Source organism: Eriocheir sinensis, chromosome 8 (assembly GCF_024679095.1).
Source record: "Eriocheir sinensis breed Jianghai 21 chromosome 8, ASM2467909v1, whole genome shotgun sequence".
Taxonomy (NCBI): domain Eukaryota; kingdom Metazoa; phylum Arthropoda; class Malacostraca; order Decapoda; family Varunidae; genus Eriocheir; species Eriocheir sinensis.
In genome coordinates, this window is record NC_066516.1 from 12,290,654 (window position 1) to 12,311,687 (window position 21,034).

The 21,034-nt window shown below is 44.5% G+C and overlaps 1 protein-coding gene across 9 annotated transcripts in view; it reads left to right on the forward strand.

The window, feature by feature from the left end:
- The window catches only part of LOC126995517 (leucine-rich repeats and immunoglobulin-like domains protein 1), a 173,038-nt gene that overhangs the window by 115,121 nt on the left and 36,883 nt on the right, over positions 1-21,034 (forward strand). For 8 of the 9 annotated variants that reach the window (XR_007750353.1, XM_050855119.1, XM_050855116.1 and 5 more), the window contains exon 3: positions 19,336-19,376. The gene's annotated coding sequence lies outside the window, so the exon portion shown is untranslated. Of the gene's footprint in view, positions 1-19,335; positions 19,381-21,034 lie in introns of all 9 variants that reach the window. The other variant, XM_050855117.1, reaches the window with a different exon arrangement.

The window sequence follows — 21,034 nt, forward strand, 5'->3', positions numbered from 1 at the left end:
TTTTGTTTCTTTTGTTTGTTTTTGTTTTATTTTTGCTTTATATTTATTTTTCTGTTCGTCATTCTTCTTCTCGTTTGTTCTTCTCTTCATCTTCTTCCTCTTCTTTCTCCTCTTCTATTCTTTCTTTTTGTTTTTTTCTCATTCTTCTCCTTATTCTTTGTGTTTTCTTTACTTATTTTTCTTTTCCTTCTTCCTCCTCTTTTTCTTCCTTCTCCTTCTCCTCCTCCTCCACCTCCTCCTTTTCCTCCTCTTCCTCGTTTCCTTTTATTTCTATCTTTAATCTCATCTTGTTGTTGATGTTGTTGTTGTTGTTGTTGTTGTTGTCCCCGGCTACCTGTTATTGTTATAGTTCTAATGATTCTCTCTCTCTCTCTCTCTCTCTCTCTCTCTCTCTCTCTCTCTCTCTCTCAGCAAACTTGACCTTTTTTCTCTCTCCTCCTTGTTTTCCTCCTTCATTCTCATCACTTCTCCCTCCTCCTCCCTCCTCACTCCCCTCTCTCTCCCCACTCTTTTCCTCCCCTTTGAGAGTTGAGGGAGAGGCGAGGGTAATGGATCTCCCGGCCAGAGCTTCCTTAGTCTCCCCTTCGGCACAGTGAGGGGCGCGGCTCCCCACTGGTCCCCTACTGTCTTGCTTCTTTCCCTTTTTTTCCTCCTCTTCCTTCTCCTTATTTTTCTCCTCTATAACAAACTCCCAACTGTTTTTTTTTTCTTTTTTCTTCGTCTTTTATTTTCCTCCTTTATAACTTTCTGGTCACTCATTTCCTACTGTCTTGCTTTTTTTTCCTTTTTTCCTCTTCCTTCTTCTCTTTCTTATTTTCTTCCTTATTACAAACTCCCCATTGTATTATTTTTTTTCTTATTTCCTTCTTCTACTCCTCTTTTTCTTCCCCATTATTCTCTCTCTGTCCTGCTTTTTCTTTTTCTCTTTCTTCGCTTTCTCATTTTCCTTCCCTATTACTGACTCCCCGCTGATTCCTCACTGTCTTGCGTCTTTTATCCTTTGTTCTCCTTCTTCTCCTTCACTCTTTCCCTATTACTCCGCGTCCTTTTTGTTCTTCCCTTCTTCCCTTTCTCTTCTACACCTCTTCCACAGCCTCCACGGTCTCTCCTTTTCCCTATTTTCCTTTTTTCACCATCATCTTCATTGCCTCCCTTCTTCCTCTTCTCTTTTTTTTCCTTTCATTCTTTTACATTTCTTCTCCTATAGTCTTATTTCAACACCCTTACCACCACTCCCTATCTTCTTTCAGCATCCTGTCACTATGTCGCTTCTTTCTTCATCTTCCTTTTCTTTCTCTTGTCCTTCTTCTTTTTCTTCTTCTTCATCTACCTCTCAACACAAACCCATTACGCCCCATATTTTCTCTATTATCATCCTCTCTGTCTTGCTGGTGTCCTTATTTCTTCTCTCCCAAAAGCATAACCCATCATCTACATTCTCTTCCTTTCTACACTAACCCATACAGTCTTCTTTCTACACAGCCATCGTTTCTACATCGTCCTTAGTATTACGACACCCTATCTTCTTTTTCTCACATCTTTACTGGTGCTCCCATCTACACTTCACCTCACCCCTCCTCCTCCCTTTCATCTTTCTTCCTCTCACCCTTACCTACCTCCCTTCTTCTCACATTCCTACATCATCATCTTCGCTATCTCCTTCTCTTCATCAGCCTTCCCTCTCTTCACCTTTCTTCCTTTCCTTCCCCAATCCTTCTACATCATCATCTCTCCTCTCTCCATCACTCACTCCTACAATCCCAATTCCCCTTCCATTTATCTCCCATCCCCTTCCCCCACGATCTTCCATTCCGCCCCATTCTCTCTCTTCTCTTGTGTAACCCCATTACCATACCAACCATACCATTTTGATACCCCCATCTCCACCATACCAGTACCCCCCCCCCCTACAGAGAGAGAGAGAGAGAGAGAGAGAGAGCGGCCTTTGACTCATTGGCATTTCGCTTGTACTTCACAAAATGCCAAAATGAAGACTCAAAAATGCTTAATCTTCGACATACCGAGTTTTTCGTCCCCTCCTCCTCCTTTTCCTCCTCCTCCTCCTCCTCCTCCTCCTCCACCACATCCCTCCACTCCCCTCATTGAGCCCCGGGATACGAGAGATTCCTGAAGGGTGGATGCGAATACAAATGCGGACAACCACTAACCAGGCGGCTTCGAGGCAATGCTCAGACTCACTTGACAGCCGACTCCTTCCCTTCCCTCCCTTCCTCCTTACCTCCCTTACCTCTCCCTACCTCCCTTTCTTTTCCCTTCCTTTCCACAGTCTCTTCCCTCCCTCTCTTCCTCTTTCATTTCCTCCTTCTCTTTCTCCCTTCCTTCCTCTTTTTCTTTCCCCTCTCCTTCCTCTTCAGACTTACTTAACGGCTAATTCCTGCCTTTCCTCTTGCTATCCCCCTTTCCTTCCCTCCCTCCCTCTCTTCCTTCCCTCCTTCCTCCTTTCTTTCCCTCCCTTCCTCTTCCTCTCCCTTCCTTCCTTCCATGTTCACTGCCTACCATTTCTTTCTCCTTTCTCACACCGTTCCTCCCTTCATTCATCCCTTCCTTCCTTCCCACCCTCCCACCGTCCCTCCCTTCTTTCCTTCCTCCCTCCCTTTCCTTCCCCCTTCCTTCCGTGTTCACTGCCTACCATTCCTCTCCGTCTTCCTCCCTCTTTCCTCCTCTCTCTTCTCCCCATCCTTCTACTCATTTAACTCATTTTCTTTCCCTTCTTTCCGTCCTCCCTTCTTCCGTGTTCACTGCCTACCATTTCTCTGTCTTCCTCCCTCTTTCCTCCTCTCTCTTCTCTCCATTCTTCTCCCCATTCATCTTATTATCTTCCCTTCCTTCCTCCTCTCTTCCTTCCGTGTTAACTGATTACCATTCCTCGCAGTCTTCCTTCCTTCGTCACTCATTCGTTGTCCTCCTCTTTCTTCTTGTCTTCTATCCTATTTATGTAATTTTCCTCTCATTATTCGTGTCTTCTCCTCTCTTTCATACCAATAATCTCTTTCTCCTTTTCTTCTCTTTCTTCTCAATAACATTCCTCTCCGTCACCCAGTCTCTCCTGATCCCTTCTTCTCCTTTATTCTGTTCATGTCTTTCTCCTAAACTTTACATTGTTTCCTCTATTATCTTCATCTTCCCTTTTTTCCATGTCTTTTCTTTTCTGTTTATCCATTTTCATTTTTTTTCTTTTCCTTCTCTTCCTCCTCCTCCTCTTTTACTTCCTTCCTCTTTGTTCCTTCCTTCTGCCCCCCCCCCCCCCTCCCTTTCCCTCGTACCCTTTCTATCTCCGTTCGTCCATCTATACCTTCTTTCTTCTCCTCCTTCTCCTCTTCCTCTTCCTTCCTCGTCATCATCATTACCATCATCATCATCATCATCATCATTATCATAATCACATTCTTCTCTTCTCTTTCCTCTTCAGTCTCTGCCTTACCTCCATCTTGTATTACTCCTCCTCCTCCTCCTCCTCCTCCTCCTCCTCCTCCTCCTCCTCCTCCTCCCCCTCCCCCCCTCCTCCAATGTCAAGGCTTTGTTCATACTGCTCCACTTTTCCTCCCTCCGTTTGCACAATCTCTCTCTCTCTCTCTCTCTCTCTCTCTCTCTCTCTCTCTCTCTCCATTTTTTTCTCTCCTCCTCCCTATGGAACCTAAACATGCTATCGAACCATCAGGAGAGAGAGAGAGAGAGAGAGAGAGAGAGACCCAAGGCACTGAGAGAAAAATAAAAGGAAAATCTAGAACTCGGAAAAAGTGGATGAATTTATAAAAGCGATAAAAATAAGAAAAATGAAGCCCAGAAAAATATATAAAAGAAGGTCATTTGAGGTCTTCTGTTTTCTTCCTGGTCTTATTTTTCTTCTTTTTTCTTTTTTCTTTTCTTTTTCTTTTTTTTCTGTCCGCATTCAACCTCTTTCATAAGCAGTAAATTATTTCCTCCTCCTCTTCCTCCTCCTCCTTCCTCCTCCTCCTCCTCCTCCTCCTCCTCCTCCTCCTTCCTTTGTGCTCCTCTCCTTCCGCCTCGTTTGTGTATGTTTGTATCTGTTTCTTTTATTCCTCCTCCTCCTCCTCCTCCTCCTCCTCTTCCCCCTCCTCCTCCTCCTCCTCTTAAAGCATCGGTCACAGGAGAAAAAGAAGACTGCAGAGAACTGACGCCAGACGATCCATTATGACACTGCACAGATGCGCCATTACTCTCTCTGTCTCTCTCTCTCTCTCTCTCTCTCTCTCTCTCTCTCTCTCTCTCTCTCATTCTGCATTGCGTCATTCTTCCTTCCTACAATACGCATCATACTCCTCTCCTCTCTCTTCTCATCTTCCTTCTTTTCTATCAGTTTCTCTTCCTCTTCCTCTCTTTCTTCGTCTTTTCATCCTCTTTATTCTTTTCTCTCCCTCTCTTCCCCTTTTTTGTCTTTTCCTTCATACCCTTCTCCCTCATTTTCTAAGAAGTAGTAGTAGTAGTAGTAGTAGTAGTAGTACAGGACTCCATTTGCTTGCTGCTCTGAAAATCCCATAAGCAATCTGTTCTTGTTTGTGTGTGTGTGTGTGTGTGTGTGTGTGTGTGTGTGTGTGTGTGTGTGTGTGTGTGTGTGTGTGTGTTTCCCTTCTCCTTTCCGCCTTGCTTGTTCTTTCGATTACTTTTCTTTTCTTAACTTTTTTTCTTTTGTCCTTACTCGCCCGTCTCTCGCCTTTCGTTCTCTTGTATCTTCCTTTGCTTCACTATCACTGTTTTTCCTTTCCTTCCCTTCCCTTCCTTTTTCTTATTTTTCCCTTCTTGGTCCTCCTTTTCCTTTCGCTTTTCCTCTCTTCCCTCTCTTCTCTATCATTTATTTCTCTTTCCATCCATTTCTTTCCCTATCCTTTACTTTTTTATTTCACCTCCTTTCCCTTCATTTCCTTGCCCTTCCATTCTCTTCCCTTCCCTTCCCTTCCCTTTCCTTCCTTTCACTTCCCTTCCCTTCCTTTTTCCTCCCCTTCTCTTAACTTCCCTTTTTTGCCATGGTTTTTTTTTCCATCCTTCTCTTCCCTTCCCTTCCCTTCCCTTCCTTTCTCTTTCCTTCAGTTCCCTTCACTTCACTTCCCTTCCTATCCTTTCCCTTCCCTTGCCTCGTTTCACTTTTTATTTCCTTCTCTTCACCATCAATTTCTTACTGTCCAACGCACATTCCATCCCCTTCCATTCACTACCTAGACTCACCTTCAGTTCCCAGGCCTTCAATTTACTTTTTTCTCGTCTCTTCTCTTCCATTCCATTCACTTAATCTGCTCTTTTTACCGTCGAACCCTCCTCTCCTCTCTCCTCCCCTCCTCTCCCTTCCTTTCCTTCCCTTTGCCCGTCGACCCCTCCTCTCCTTCCCTCTCCTACCTCCCTCCATCCCTTCCTTCCCATGTTTCTGTATTCCACACCCTTTGCCCTCGTCCCTGTAGGCCTCCCCAGTAAGTCCTAGCACTCATCATATTACACATCATCCCCCTCCCTTTCCTCCTGCCCCCTTACCTACCTACCTACCTTCCCGCAGTACGTGGGTATAGGCTTAGGTAAGGTAAGGCAAGGCCCGTCTCTCGTTAGTTGCCTTGGGGTAAGGATAGGTTGGGTTCCTGAGGGTGTCATTATAAACAATTTCTGAGATAATGGCTTACTTTTTTTCCTTTTTTTTATATAATGTTTGGTTATTTCCTGAGGGTGTCATTTTAAATCCTATTATTATAACACATTTCATTATTTTTTCTTATATTGTGTGGTTTCTTGACGTATGTGTGTGTTGGGGAGGGTATATGTGTGTGTGTGTGTGTGTGTGTGTGTGTGTGTGTGTCGTAGCAGCAGACAGGCATAATGGCGGACGCTCCTCAGTGTGCCCTTGAGATAAGCTTCCCCTCCTCCTCTCCTTTCCTCCCCGCCCCGCCTCGACTCCGCAGCGGTGACGTCACGGGGCCGCGGATTAGGACGTGTGACAGGCGGCGGGTGACAGGGAGCCTCTCGACGCGACACGACTTGACGCGACGCACTATTTCCACATTCACGGTCGCTCTTCACCGCCAACGAAATCCTCCGTCATTAATTTCCCCAAGCAGCTGTCGGTCGCGCCCTCCCTCATGCCCTGCACGGACCCGGAAAGATATATCAGTCTTGTTGTGGGCGTCCCGCGGGCCCGAGGGAGCCGTCGAGGTAATGTGTTTATTCTTGAGGCGACGGCAGGGAAGTAAGGACGTGAGAGGGAGGGAGGGCGGGAGGTGATGGCAGGAAAAATAGTCACGAGAGCTTGGACGGAGTGATGGCAGAGAGGAGAGAATAACAGCCCAGAGAATGGTGGAGAGACAGGGAGTGAACTGAATAAGCGACTTGATGGTTGGGTCGAGAAACGAAAATAGGGAAGTAAATGGAGGGAAGGAGGTCAGAAGTATTGAGAAGAAACAAGACTCCAGAGAATGAAGAAGGGACAAGGAGTGCATGAACATATGAGGGAAGGAAATGGAAGAGACAAGAACGGTGGTATTGAAAAGAAAGAAGACGCCGGAGAATGAAGGAGGGACAAGGAGTGCATGAACATATGAGGGAAGGAAATGGAAGGGACAAGAACAGTGGTATTGAGAAGAAAGAAGGGACAAGGAGTGAGGCGAATAAATTATATAATGGTTGGGTCCAGAAACGTGTAAGTGAAGGAAATGGAGGGAAGGAAGACGGTTGTACGAAGAAGAGACAGCAGCCCAGAAAATGAAGGAGAGAGAAGGAATGCAACGAATAAAGGACATAATAGGTGTACCCTGAAACGAAAGGAGTAAAGAAAGGAAATGGCGAGGACGAGGACAGTAGCATTGAGAAGAAACGGAAAGAGGAACGCAAAGAAAAATGCTTCTATTGAATGGATTTTAAAGCCGCAAACAAATACAAGAAAGAAAAACAAGAAAAGAGAGAGAGGAAAAGAAGGCTAAAAGCTAAATCATATTTCTGTGTTTTCATATCTCACGGAAACCGAATTTACCCAAGACCCGAACTCTCCCGCTTGGCCACGCCCTCCCTCTTATTGACTCTCCGGCTGATGGAAATGTTTTGCTCAAATAGTTACCTGCCGCCCTCCTCTCACGCCCCCACCACCCACGCCACCCTCCTCACCCACGCCACCCTCCTCTCACGCCTCCCTCCTTCCCCTGTCTCCACCACCCACACCGGCTCGTAGTGCAGGGCTGCGGTGTGTTGGTGCTGCGCTGAGGTGAGGTGAGGTAAGGTAAGGTGAGGTGAGGTAAGGTGAGGTGAGGTGAGTGTTGTCATTACCCTTCAGGAGTAGAGGTGACGTGAGGGGCGGATCTCTGCGGCGTGGACTACTGCTGCTGCTGCTGGTCATTCACTTTCCTTCCCAACGAAATTGCCCCAAACGGACGACTTTACTGCGCCCAGGCCTCCAAGTTAGAGACCAAGACGTGAAATTCGAGGTTATTTCTGACACTTTCTCTGCACTTCCGAGCGTCTAGACGACAAAAAAAAATGTCAGGACTAGACCCAGCTGACTCAGTCTCGACGGCCGTGCCCAAAACTGCAGTGGTCGGCAGGGTCTTAGGGGTGGGTGGGGAGGGGAGGCAATGAAAGGGGGTAGGGGGGAGGAGTAAGAGGTCCCTTCAACGCCCGCAACGTTGCACCGCCTCAGGCCAGAACCGACCCACCCCTCCGCCCTTCCTTCCTCCCCGGAGCCGCCAGGAACACACCCGCCCGCCCTCGCCGCCTCCTTCCCGGCCAGCAGAAATAGCTCTTTATCGGGAAAACGACTTCGGGCTGAGAATGGGAGGCGTAAAGCATCCTCAGGCCAGGCACGATTGTTTCCAGCGATGCGCCAGGCAGGGATTCTCCAAGTGACTAATAGGAAAGTGAATTTGCGTTGAGAATGAGGAACATGAACCATCGCAAAGAAAGACCCGCGCAGTGTGTTGTAGGCACAGGTTGTTGTGAGAAAAATACTCCGAGGTCTTATAGTCCAACACGAATATGAAGTCAGTCTGGGTGGGACCGAACTTCTTCACAGTGCTGCTGCATCCCCCCAATACATCACTCTCTCCCGTGTATGTCCTCTTTTTTTTACAGGAAAGAAAGAAGCTTAAGTTCATAAAAAAAAAGTGTAGTGAAAAAAAACGTTAAACGCTGCTCCTGCAAAGAAAAAAGTAAAAAGGCTTTTTTTTTTTTTACAGCAGAAGAGACAGTTCAAGGGCGTAAAAAAAAAGAAAACAATAATGAAAAAAAAAGCCCGCTACTTACTGCTCCTGAATAGAGTCATAGAATAGAATAGAATAGAGTGGCCAAAAGAGAGGTCAATTTCGGGTGGAGAGGTGTCTTGATACTCTCCTCTATTTGAAATCGTTTATCGATATTCTGTGTATATATAATAAGATTTGGTAGAGCCATGCCCAGGAAACTCTCCGAGCTGGCCCCGCCTAAACTGACTTCAAAGCTGAGTCGGACTTTCGTAAATCTGGCTTCATTCCGCCTAACAGTAGCCAGGAGGAAGGACGCTGGCTGATTGAATACCTGAGCCGAGGATCAGTGCTAAGTGTGTGACTGAGAGCATTATTTCGACTGGGTGATCATTTGTTTGAACAGGTGTTTCGAATTGAACGTGGATTTCGAATGTTTGAACAGTTATGTCGCATGTTTGAACAGTTATGTCGTATGTTTGAGCAGGTATGTCGTATGTTTGAACAGTTATGTCGCATGTTTGAACAGTTATGTCGTATGTTTGAACAGTTATGTCGCATGTTTGAACAGGTATGTCGTATGTTTGAACAGTTATGTCGTATGTTTGAGCAGGTATGTCGTATGTTTGAACAGTTATGTCGCATGTTTGAACAGTTATGTCGTATGTTTGAGCAGGTATGTCGTATGTTTGAACAGTTATGTCGTATGTTTGAACAGTTATGTCGTATGTTTGAAAAGTTATGTCGTATGTTTGAACAGTTATGTCGTATGTTTGAACAGTTATGTCGCATGTTTGAACAGTTATGTCGTATGTTTGAGCAGGTATGTCGTATGTTTGAACAGTTATGTCGTATGTTTGAACAGTTATGTCGTATGTTTGAACAGTTATGTCGTATGTTTGAACAGTTATGTCGTATGTTTGAACAGTTATGTCGTATGTTTGAACAGTTATGTCGTATGTTTGAAAAGTTTTGTCGTATGTTTGAATGGGTATATCGTATGTCTGATTGTCTGAACAGGGATTTCGAACAAACAACAATGCATAATAATAACAATAATCCCAAACAATATATATAAAAACCTTACACGGCACAGGTACCACACTACACGCTGCATGAAACAAACAAAAAAAATTGCAAGTCAACTACCGGGCGAAGTGGCATAAAAAAAAGTGTAATTGGGCGTTGTATTTTGTTAGTGATCCCCGCGTAATTAGGAGACACTCTACATCAAAGCTCTGATACACAACGATTAATTGAATCCGACGCATTAACGGGAAGGTAAATATTTGCTCTGCGCGGCGGGAACCCTGAAAAAAATGCGGCGTTCATGTATAATAACAAGTTAATTACGGGATGAGCTGCGTGTTGTGATCGGCTTAACCAAATTAGAATGATGTTGTAATTAGCTTTGGGAGGACAGGACGCGAGGAGGAAGAAGAAGAGATGAGAGTGGGGAAGGAGTAGAGGGGGAGAGGGAGGAGGCACCAGCAACAACGGGAGCAGCAACAGAGAAAAAAAACATGGAACGAGGGAGAGAAAAAAAATGAGAAGGGGACATTACCAAAAACACCGCTAACAGCAATAACAGCGACAGGAGCAACAGTAAAAAAAATAAAAGGAAGGGAGGAAGGAAGAGAGGAGAGGGAATTACCAACACCAATAACTGCAACAACAATAGAAGCATGAGTAAAAAAAAAAATAGACAGATAGATAAGGAAGGAGAAAGATAGAAGAGAACATTACCAAGAACAGTAACAAAAACATCAATGAATAAAAAAAAAAAGAGAGAGGAATAAAACGAGAAAATGGAGGACATTACCAACTAACAATACTAATAGCAGCAGCAATAAACAAGTAAAATAAAAAAAAAGCATCGGGGAGGGGGCGGAGGGGGAAGAGAAGGGGGAGGTAGGAGGGAGCAGATGAGGGTGTTAGGTCATTTTAAGGCGTCGGTGTAGAGAGGGAGAGGCGCAAGGGTACAAGTTTTAATGGTGATGTTTACAAGGTGTCGAGGCTGGGACGGTAACATAGTGTGGAAGGAGGATGAACAAGGAGGAGGAGGAGGAGGAGGAGGAGGAGGAGGAGGAGCAAGAAGAGGCAGGAACACGAGGAGGAGAAGCAAGAAAGCGGAGAAGAACGAGGAGGAGGAGGAGGAGGAGAAAGAAGAATGGGGAGGGTTACGACGAGGAGGAGAAAGGAACAAGAATCAGAGAAGGAGAACGACGAGGAGGAGGAGAAGGAGGAGGAGGAGGAACAAGAAGAAGGAGGAGGACGACGAGGAGGAGGAGAAGGAGGAGGAGGAGGAACAAGAAGAAGGAGGAGGAACAAGAAGAAGAGGAGGAGGAGAAGGAACAAGAAAATAAGGGAGGAGGACGACGACGAGAAGAAGGAAGAACAAAAAGAAGAGGGAGGAGGAGGAGGAGGAGGAGGAGGAGGAGGAGGAGGGGCCAAGAAAACAACGGTCAGAATAGAAATGGAACGGTGAAGAAGGGAGAAGAAAAAAGAAGAGACGAAAATAAGGATGGCAGAAAACGAAGGGAAATGAAGACGGAAGAAGAAACCGATTGCAGGAGTAAAGTTAGAACGGGACGGAGAGAAAATGAGGGCGAGAGAGAAGAAAAAGAAGGAGGAGGAGGAAAAGGAAGAAGAAAATGATACGAAGAGTTAAGGGAGGAGAAATCAGGGTAACGAAGTAAAACGAAAACAAGAAAACGAGACACCGATGTAACGAAGCGAGAGAAAACGAAGACTGGAAAAAGACGAGTAAAAAAAAGTGAGGTGGAGGAATCAAGAAAATGTGAACTAAAAGGAAGTTAACGAAGATATGATAAAAAGGGATTAGGAAACAGATAATGAGATAGCAAGGAAGCGAAGGAAATGAAAAGAAGAGAAGGTAAAGGAGTGAGAGGAAGGTAGTAATAAAAAGGAAAACTTGAAGAAAAAAAAGGTAGAATCCGAAAATTGACGGTAAATATGAGAATGAAGACACTGAGGATAAAAGGAGGAACAAGAAAAGAACGGAAATGGTCTACAAAAACAGCGAGAACGAACAACCAAGCGGAAAGGAGAGCGGAATAGAAGGAAGAGGCGGAAGGAGAAGGGCGAAGAGAAAAGGAAAAGGAGGGAGAGAAAGAACAAGAAAATGACAGAAGGGCCAAAAGAAATAGACAGGAGAGGAATGAACAGGAAATATATACGGGAGAAGGAGACGGAGGAGGAAGCAAGGAGGTGTTTTATATAGACAGAGAGAGAGAGAGAGAGAGAGAGAGAGAGAGAGAGAGAGAGAGAGAGATCGAAGAGGGTCGTTGAGGGAGGTGAAGACAGATGGACTAAGACGAGCCCGTGGAATTACTCAGCTGGTCCTCTCTCTCTCTCTCTCTCTTTGTCTCTCTCTCTCTCTCTCTCTCTCTCTTCTCTCTCTCTCTCGAGTACTTTATTTTTATGACTGGTAAGAGAGAGAGAGAGAGAGAGAGAGAGAGAGAGAGAGAGAGAGAGAGAGAGAGAGAGAGAGAGAGAGAGAGAGAGAGAGAGAGAACAAAGCTGACCGAAGTCTTTGTAGAGCGAATAAAACACAAACTAAAAAGACGTATGAGAAGTTAATAAAGAGAAAACACTCTAAGAAAGAAAGCAAAGAGGTAGGAGGAGGAAGAAGGAGGAGGAGGAGGAGGAAGAGTAAGAGGAGAAGGAGGAGGAGGAAGAAGAAGAAGAAGAAGAAGAAGAAGAGGAAGAAGAAGAAGAAGAAGAAGAGAAGGAGGAGGAGGAAAGAACAATGCCAACCAACTCAACCTTACCCAAGTATCAGAACGAATAAAATAATTCAGAAGAAAAGAAAAAGAAGGAAGCGAAGTTAGTAAATAATAAATAAAAAGAAACTCACCGGCGACAGCACAATAACTTTTCCTTTTTTTTCCTGCACCCCCAAAAGAGCGTCTCTAAAGAAGGAAGAAAGGAATGAAAGAAAGAAGGAAGAAGGAAGGAAAAATTAACTCGTGCTTCTGAAGATGAATAGAAGGAAGAAAAGATGGAAGAAAAAATAACTCCCACGTCTAAAGAAGAAAGGAAGGAAGGACGAGATGAAAGAAGGAAGGAAGGAAGAAATGAAGAAAAGAAAGAAGGAAGGAAAGGAAAAAATAACTCATACCTCTAAAGAACAAAGAAAGAAAGAAAGAATAAAAGAAGGAAGGAAAAGAATAACTCATGCAGCTAAAGAAAAAAGAAATGAAGAAAAAAAATCATACCTCTTAAGATGAAAGGAATGAAGGAAGAAAGAAGAAGAAATGAAGGAAGGAAAAGAATAAATCTCATGCCACACACTTTACAACCTGTGTGCCGCCGCTTTTGATGTCCCCGCTGACGATAAATAATATAAATGATAACCCTTCATCGGAAAAATTTAAGCCCACACGTTGCCCCTTAAATTCCAGGTACATAGACGTTCTCCTTTATACTCGAGCGCCCCTTGAAGTTACGTTAGGTTAGTCAGGTCCAGGCACGCAGCGGTTCAGGATGAGATATAACGAAAATCGGTATAACGTATTGCCGAGGATCAAAGCTTACCTGTAGCCTTGATGATGTTCTACGACAGGTGTTCAAAGGTAAGGGGTGAGAAAGGTGGTGGTGGTGGTGGTGGTGGTGGTGTTGATGATTGGTGATTGCAGTCGTTGTGTGTGGGGGGGAGGAAGGGGGATGGATAGGTGATGTGTGTGTGTGTGTGTGTGTGTGTGTGTGTGTGTGTGTGTGTGTGTTTGCGAATGATTAGCTATATTTTTGTAGCCCCTTTGATACTTTCACTACATGGAAAAATGTGTTTGACTGTGTGTGTGTGTGTGTGTGTGTGTGTGTGTGTACCTACATATTTGCGCAGTTTTTTGATCCCTTTGCGACGTGGAATACCTTTTAGCGTTTACCTGTCATCGTGTCCACCATGATCCATTTGTACGTACTTGCAAAATCAATACACTCAACGTTCTACCTGTCTTGGGGTGCGTATGTTGGTCCTTCATTCCTTCCTTCCTTCTTTCTTTCCTGTTCTCCCTCAACATTCATTCCTCACTTTCTTACTTTCTTTCGTTTTTCCTTCCACTTTTCCTTCGTTCTTTCCTTTCTTCCTTCCTACCTTCTTTCCTTAATTTTTTCCTTCATGCCTTTATTGCTAGTTGTTCTCCTTTTTCCCTTCCATTTTTTCATTTTTTCCTGCCTAACTTCCTCTCTCCCTTCATTCATTCATTTATCCCCTCATTCATTCATTCATGCACGCATCCATTCACTCCAAACTCACTCGCTCACTCACTCACTTACTGTCCTACTTACTTATTTGTCTACTTCCTCTCTCCCTCCCTACACCTACTACACCCATCCCTCCCTACACCCATCTCTCCATTCCATCCCTCTCTCTTTCTCCATAACCATCCCTTCCCCCTCTCCCTCTCTCCCTACACCCATCTCTTCCTCCATCCCATCCTCCCATTCCTTCATTTCCTCTCTCCAGTGACGTCTTGATCAATCAGCGACGCTTCATACTGGCAAATTATCCCCTACCCTCACCCCCACAAACACACACACACAGCACAGCACACAGCACACCGCAATAAATACAGCCGAGCGATCACTTTCCCCTTAATAAGTAAAGAAGTGGATTAAGTGGCGGACCTTAGCGTGTCTTGGCGGCCCGACTGTGGGTATTGAGGGGGAGGGGCGGGGCGGGGATGTCCTCTTAAATTAGCCATTAGTTCCGCTTTGTACGAGGCCTTTAGTACATCAATAGGAAAGGTTGGCATGTGTGGGTGTGGGTGGGTAGGGGAGGAAGGGACTGTGTGAGAGGGTGGGTAGGGGTAGGGGTCTGTATATGTGTGTGGGGGGTGTCGTTCAGCGGGGTGGAGATGAACGAGGTGGTACAGGTTAAGTAGTGTAGTAGAAGTAGTAGTAGTAGTAGTAGTAGTAGTAGTAGTAGTAGTAGTAGTAGTAGTAGTAGTAGTAGTAGTAGTAGTAGTTGTGTTAGAGACGTAGAACCACCACTCCAACCACCAACAACATCACCCCAACCACCACCAACACCCCAACCACCACAATCGCCCCAACCACCACCACCACCACCAACAACAACAACGCCACCTCCACCACCACCACCACCACCATCCCAAGTACTCAGGGGCAATCAACTTAAAAACTTCTCACCGGCAGGGAAGTTGGTCCTAGTCTTAAGAACACGCACGGGATTAAGAGGAAGGGAAAACCTATTCTCGCCACTCTTAAAAGGAAGGAAGACCGAGAGAAAATGTCCAAATTGAATTACGGAAACTTTAGAGCTGTCCTGATACTCTCCGGGAACTGTCCGGACGAATCTAAGAGGGGAGAAAGAGGAAGAGAGGAGAGGAGAGGAGGGGAAGAGAGATATAACGACGATAAGAGGAAATAAAAGAGGAAGAGAAGAGGATATGGTAGGAGAGATACAAGGGAAGGGAAGGGAAGTAAGGAAAGAAAGGAAAGTAATGGGAAGGGATGGAAAGGAAAGAGAAGAAAAGAGAAGAACAGGAAAGGGAAGGAAAGTAAATGAAAGGAAAGGAAAGGAAAGGGTATAGAAGGGAGGAGTGGGGAAGAAAAAAATGTTATACAAAATGAAGGAAATGGAGGGGAAGGGAATGGAAGAGAAGGGAAAGGAAGGAATGAAGAGGATAATGGTAGCAGAAAGATAGCAAACACACACACACACACACACACACACACACACACACACACACACACACACACACACACACACACACACACACACACACACACACACACACACACACACACACACACACACACACACACACACACACACACACACACACACACACACAAACACACACACTGAACGCGGGAAGTAAGTAAATAAGGTGGAAGCAAGCGTGTTACTGTTTGCAGATAAAAAAGAACCTTAATAGCTATTACTGAACATGGAAAAGACCGTTCGAAAATGCAGAGATGTTAAAAGTGAAGGAATGAACATGGGTATTTGTGTGGAGAGAGAGAGAGAGAGAGAGAGAGAGAGAGAGAGAGAGAGAGAGAGAGAGAGAGAGAGAGAGAGAGAGACGCATCATTACAGATAAAAGGGACATGTATAATTACTTACAGTGTTTTGGTGTTCGTAGTTAAAGAGGGAGTGGAGCGAGACAGACAAACACACACTAAGACACAGACAGACAGACGGACAGATAGAAAGGGAGAGGATAAAGAGGAACAATATTGAGAGACAACAAGAGAGGGACAAATAATAATAGACAAAAAAGGGCAAACAGACACATAACGAGACAGGCAGACAAACAGACAGACAGACAGATAGTGAGGGAGAGGATAAAGAGGAACAACAATGAGAGACAACAAGATCATAATAACAGAAAAAAAGCAAACAGAAATAACGAAATAAACAGACACACAGACAGAAAACAGAGACAGACAGACAGACGGATAGATACAAAGATAAAGAATAGGGACAGACAACAGTGAAGGACAAAACAGGTTCCTCATTCACGCTTAAAGAAAAAATCATGAAAATCAAATTCGAGTGATGATCCAAAACACATCATTAAAAATCACTTGAAAACGAAATAAAAAAAATAGTTAGACATATTTTTTTAATGTTGTAACCACGTGTAAAATCCATCAGCCGGAGGTAAAATTCCCCTCCCCGAAAATATTTGAATAAAGAAGAGAAACATTTTACTCAGCAAACGAACGAAAGTTATCAAAAAAGAGGAAACTCAATTAGTGCAACACCGAACCCGGATGTAGTGAATTGAATCGAGGAAGAGGAGGAGGAGGAGGAGGAGGAGGAGGAGGAAGAGGAGGAAGAGAAGGAGGAAAAGAAAGACAAAAAATAAGAAAAATAGGTAAAAATTAAATAAGAATAATAACATGAAGAGGAAGAGAATAAGATTAGGAGGAGGAGGAGGAGGAGGATAAAAAGAAAAGAAAAAAATAGGTATGAAGAAAAGAAAAAAAACAAAAAAAACATGGATAGGAGGAAGAGGAGAGGAGGAAAATAAAGAGAAAAGGAGAGGTACAAATAGAGGAAAAAGGAGAAACATGAAGAGGAGGACGAATAGGAAAAGGAAAAGAAAAGAAAAGAAGAAAGGAGAGGAAAAAATAGGGGAAAAAGGAGAAGAAACATGAAGAGGAGAAGGAGGAGAAGGTTAGAAGTGAAAGAAAAAGGAAAAAAAGAGGACAATAGGGTGGCGAGGAAAGCAAAAGAAAGAAGGAAAAAGACAGGAAATAAAAGAAGAAAGGAGAGGAAAAAATAGAGGAAAAAGGAGAAGAAACATGAAGAGGAGGAGGAGGAGGAGGAGAAGGTCGAAGGGAAAGAACGAGAAAGAAAAATAAGAGAAAGAGAGAGCGGCGAGGAAAGAACAAGAAAAATAGAACGAAAAGATAGAGAAGTTAAATAAAACAAAGGCAACGGGAGAAGAAAAAAATAATAGAACCTGAGGAAGTAGGTGAGGATAGGATGTGGGAACTGCACAGGCGAGTACATTTGTATTGAATAAATGGACTACAAAGGAGAGACAGAGGTTGGTATTCTCAGACGCTTCCACCTCTTTCATCAACTATTTATAAAGGCCGAAAAGTTGATCAAACACGTTCTCATAACTATTTTTTCACGTTCATGGTACAGAAGCTTTGTCAAACTACCACCAGGGTCATCAAACTACCAATGGAAAAGCCCACAACTCCTACGAAAGCCAAATTTAATTCCTGTGCTTGGACGCCGAAACGTTTAGGAATATGACCCACAGTGGTGCCAGATAAGAGACCTACTGCACCACCCTCCTACGGGAGTGGAAAGCGTTCGTTAGGAAAGCACTTTGGTCTGATGATGATGATGATGATAATGACACACCACCACTACCACCACCACCACCACCACCCTGAGATATACCCAACACACTCACACACACCTCAGACACCTTACACACCAATAGACTACAGGTATTCAGAAGGTGAAGTAAGGTAACAGAGTACACAATGACAAAAACAAAACACACCTGCCCTCCCTCCCGCTTCCTCCTCTGACCCCCCTTCCCCCCCTCACCTTTGCACACCTGGGAGTCAAGGCTTGCAGATCGATGCCAGTTCTTCCTCACCCGCGTACATTAACCTTTGCTTTTCCGATTGTTTACCCAACTCCTATAAGGCTCCAAAGTTGAGTTACGCCGCAGTGAAATATTTGTATTAGATCTTAGCCTTTTCGTCGGTCTGTTTATCTATATTTTAGCATTTAATAACTATGATGATATTATCCAAAAAGAAGGAAATGGAGTGGAAGGGAAAGGAAGAAAAGGGAAGGAATGGAAAAGAAAGGGAAAGGGAGGAAGGGAAAGGATATTGGTAGCAGAAAGGTGATGCTAATGATTATATAAAAGTACAACACTAAAAGATTAATAACAATGAACTTCGAACAGTTAACTTGAAGCAACTGACGTCATTACCATCGTGAGTAAATCAAACGTGAATGGCAAGCACCGCAGATTTTCACGAGGGACCGGGGAAAGGGGAAAACTTCTCAATTGTGTATATGTCGCCCAGTGCTCTTGAGTGATCAGAGACGGAAAAGAAGACTACAAGAAAGGATTATTGGAGACTGAGAGGAGAGACAAAAGAATCGTGTCAAAAAAAAAAGTTCACCGGATGATGTGGAATAGTAGAGAACTTAAGAGAACGTGCAGAAAGAAATGTCGACAAAGAACACGATAAATGGAATTGAAGAAGAAGAAGAAGAAGAAAAGTAAAAAGAAAAACAAGATGAAATAGAAGAAAAAGAAGATGAAGTAAAACAAAAACAAGAACAAGAATAAGAAAGAGAAAAAAGAAGAATAGAGGAGAGGAGGAAAAAAAGAAGGTGAATTTAAAGTAAAAGAAGAACACAAAGAATAGAGGAGCACCTACTCTGACCAACCCGAGAAAGCTAAAGAGAAAGAGAGACAACACGAGTGACTTTTCTCCTCCAGCTCAGGGCAGCAATTTCAAGATTAACGCGCGTGAATAACTGGCCCCGCGCAGCAGAGCCAGGCCGCGCCGAGCCGAGGAGCAGCAGCACGGGCGAGGCTCAGGGCAAGACATTAGGGGATCAGCGTATCGCGGTAATAGGGAAAGTAGAGGAAGTAGACCCATATTTCATGCCTTGCCGCGCCATCTAGGGGGGAAGAAAGAGGTCAGTGGCGCCGTTAGTGTGTACAGGGGGTGTGAGGGGAAGAGGAAAGGAGGAGGGGATGGTGGAGAGAGAGGGAGAGGGAGGAGTTTGAGAGAGAGAGAGAGAGAGAGAGGAAGGAAGGGAAGGAAGGGAAGGAAGGGAAGGAAGGGAAGGGAAGAAAAGGAAAGGGAAAGGAAAATAAATAATAGGAAGAAAAGGATATGAAAGAGCAAGGAAGGGAAGGAAAAGGAAGGGTAGCAAGAGAGAGAGAGAGAGAGAGAGAGAGAGAGAGAGAGAGAGAGAGAGAGAGAGAGAGAGAGAGAGAGAGAAAGCGAAAGGAAAAGAAGGAAAAGAAAGAAAAGTGCAGAAAAGGGAAGGGTAATGTGAGAGTAAAAAAAAAAGATGGGAGGAAAGGAAGGAAAGGGAAGGAAAGAGAAGGAAAGGAAAGAAAGGAAAGGGAACGAAAGGGAAGGAAAGGAAAGGGAAGGGAAAGTAAAGAAAATGAAGTGAAGGAAGAAAAGGTAGCATGACCCAGAGAGAGAGAGAGAGAGAGAGAGAGAGAGAGAGAGAGAGAAAAAGAAAGGGGGGTCGGCTAGCGTGACTTAAAACTACTCCTGGTGTTGAAAACGGAATCGAAAGGGTAAAAGGAAACTGTTGCTATTGCTGCTGCGGAGAAAAAAGAAAAAAAAAAAAGAAAGAAAAGGAAAAGTGTCGAGTGGCAAAAAAAATCCAGAAAAAATAGAAACGTGAGGAAAAAAGTAAAAACAGAAAAGGGAGAAAGAAAAACGATACAGGAGCAGGTCCCCGACAACACCAGGGAGGGGAGAGGGAGGGAGGGGGAGAGCCGATAACTGTGTGTGTGTGTGTGTGTGTGTGTGTGTGTGTGTGTGTGTGTGTGTGTGTGTGTGTGTGTGTGTGTGTGTGTGTCGGTGAAGCAGTAACACGATATATGAGTAACGTTCTTTTTTTCCTTTTTTCCAGGTAAGCGTGAGGTGGTGATTGCCTGCGCCGGGCCGACCCTCGTAAGTAAGTGTGTAGCGGCAGCATGGCTGGTAACTACGCCCGACTAATAGATAGATACATAGATAGATAGGTGGGTCATTCATTTTATGGCAGGACAAAGGTTGAAGTTGTAAAGAAATTCCCGTAACATACTCCCTTTTCTCTCTTTCCTAGTTGATAGTTATAATAAGCTAGTATATGATAGATAAATAGATATATAGGTAGATAGATAGATAGATAGATAGATCGTGTGTTATGTGGTATAGAAGGCAAGGCAAGGGTTAAAGTTGTAATAAAAGGCTCACAACGCGTTCTCTTTTCTCTACAGCTAACCTTTGCTGTCCCATCGTCAAGCGAATGCCGGTGTAGAGATTGATAGTTTAATAGATACACTGCTAGATAGATAGATCGTTTGTTTTGTGGTATAGTAGGCAACGACAAGGGTTAAAGTTGTAAAAAAAATGCCCATAACATGCTCTACTTTTTTTTTTCTCTTTCTCAGTTGATAATTATAATAAGGCAGTTTGTGCTTTGTGTTTATCCGTCTGTTTCAAGTCGGTCCGTTGCAGAAATTAATTAAGTTGTTGAGGCATTATCAGTTTATTATAATTATCCTAGTTGGCAAGTCTGTGCTATGTCCGGTTCAGTAATTATCTGTCTGACTAGTTGTATATTTGTTTGTCTGTCTGTCTTTATGCCTGTGTCTGTCTGTCTGTTAGCATATTCCGTCAGTTTATTTGTTTGTCTGTCTGTCTTTATGCCTGTGTCTGTCTGTCTGTTAGCATATTCCGTCAGTTTATTTGTTTGTCTGTCTGTCTTTATGCCTGTGTCTGTCTGTCTGTTAGCATATTCCGTCAGTTTATTTGCCTTTCTTTTTTTACATACCTGCCTATAGCGCCGATAGGCTTTCTTCAGGGGCCTGGTGGTCAGCCCAAGCCCGTTATGGTGCAGGCAATATTTTTAAAGTGGCGCCAGTTATGCTTGGCTCATGCTGCCCCCCGGAACTCATTCTTGATTCACTGGACGGTTTCTTCTAGAGTTTGGGTTGATGGGTGGTCTTCAGGACAGCATGTGGGTAGTCTTAGGCCACTCGGCGGAGACTGAAAAATCCCAGGTGGTAGCGTGGGGATTCGAACCGACCTTGTCCATGGCGTGGTAAATGTGAGCCCAGCATGCTAACCACTCAGCCACCGCCATTTACATCTGCCCGTCAGTCTGTCCACCCAACCGTGCAGTGAGCCGCAACTGTCTGTGTGTCTGTCTGTCGGCCTTGGGGCAATATTTTTCCTGCTTGATTTCCTGTGGACACAACGCAGCAAGACTTTCGTGACTCTCCACCGTGACGTGACGTGCATGTGTGGTGGCCCGCGTCCCTGACCTACCCTCGCGTCCGCCGGGGAAGAGGCGAACGATAATGACGAGAACGATACTCAAGTAGATAACAACACTCGTGAAGACACTCTAAGAACGTCACAAGTTACAACGAGCCGGAGAACAGTGTCAGGCGGGGCTGGGCGGCGTGAAGACACTCTAAGAACGTCACAAGTTACAACGAGCCGGAGAACAGTGTCAGGCGGGGCGGGGCGGCGCGGGTCCATCGTCGAGTCCCGGCTGAACCCATGACCTGATGTAAGGTGAGGTGAGGACGTGAACCCGAGTGAGCGCCGGCGGCTGAGGG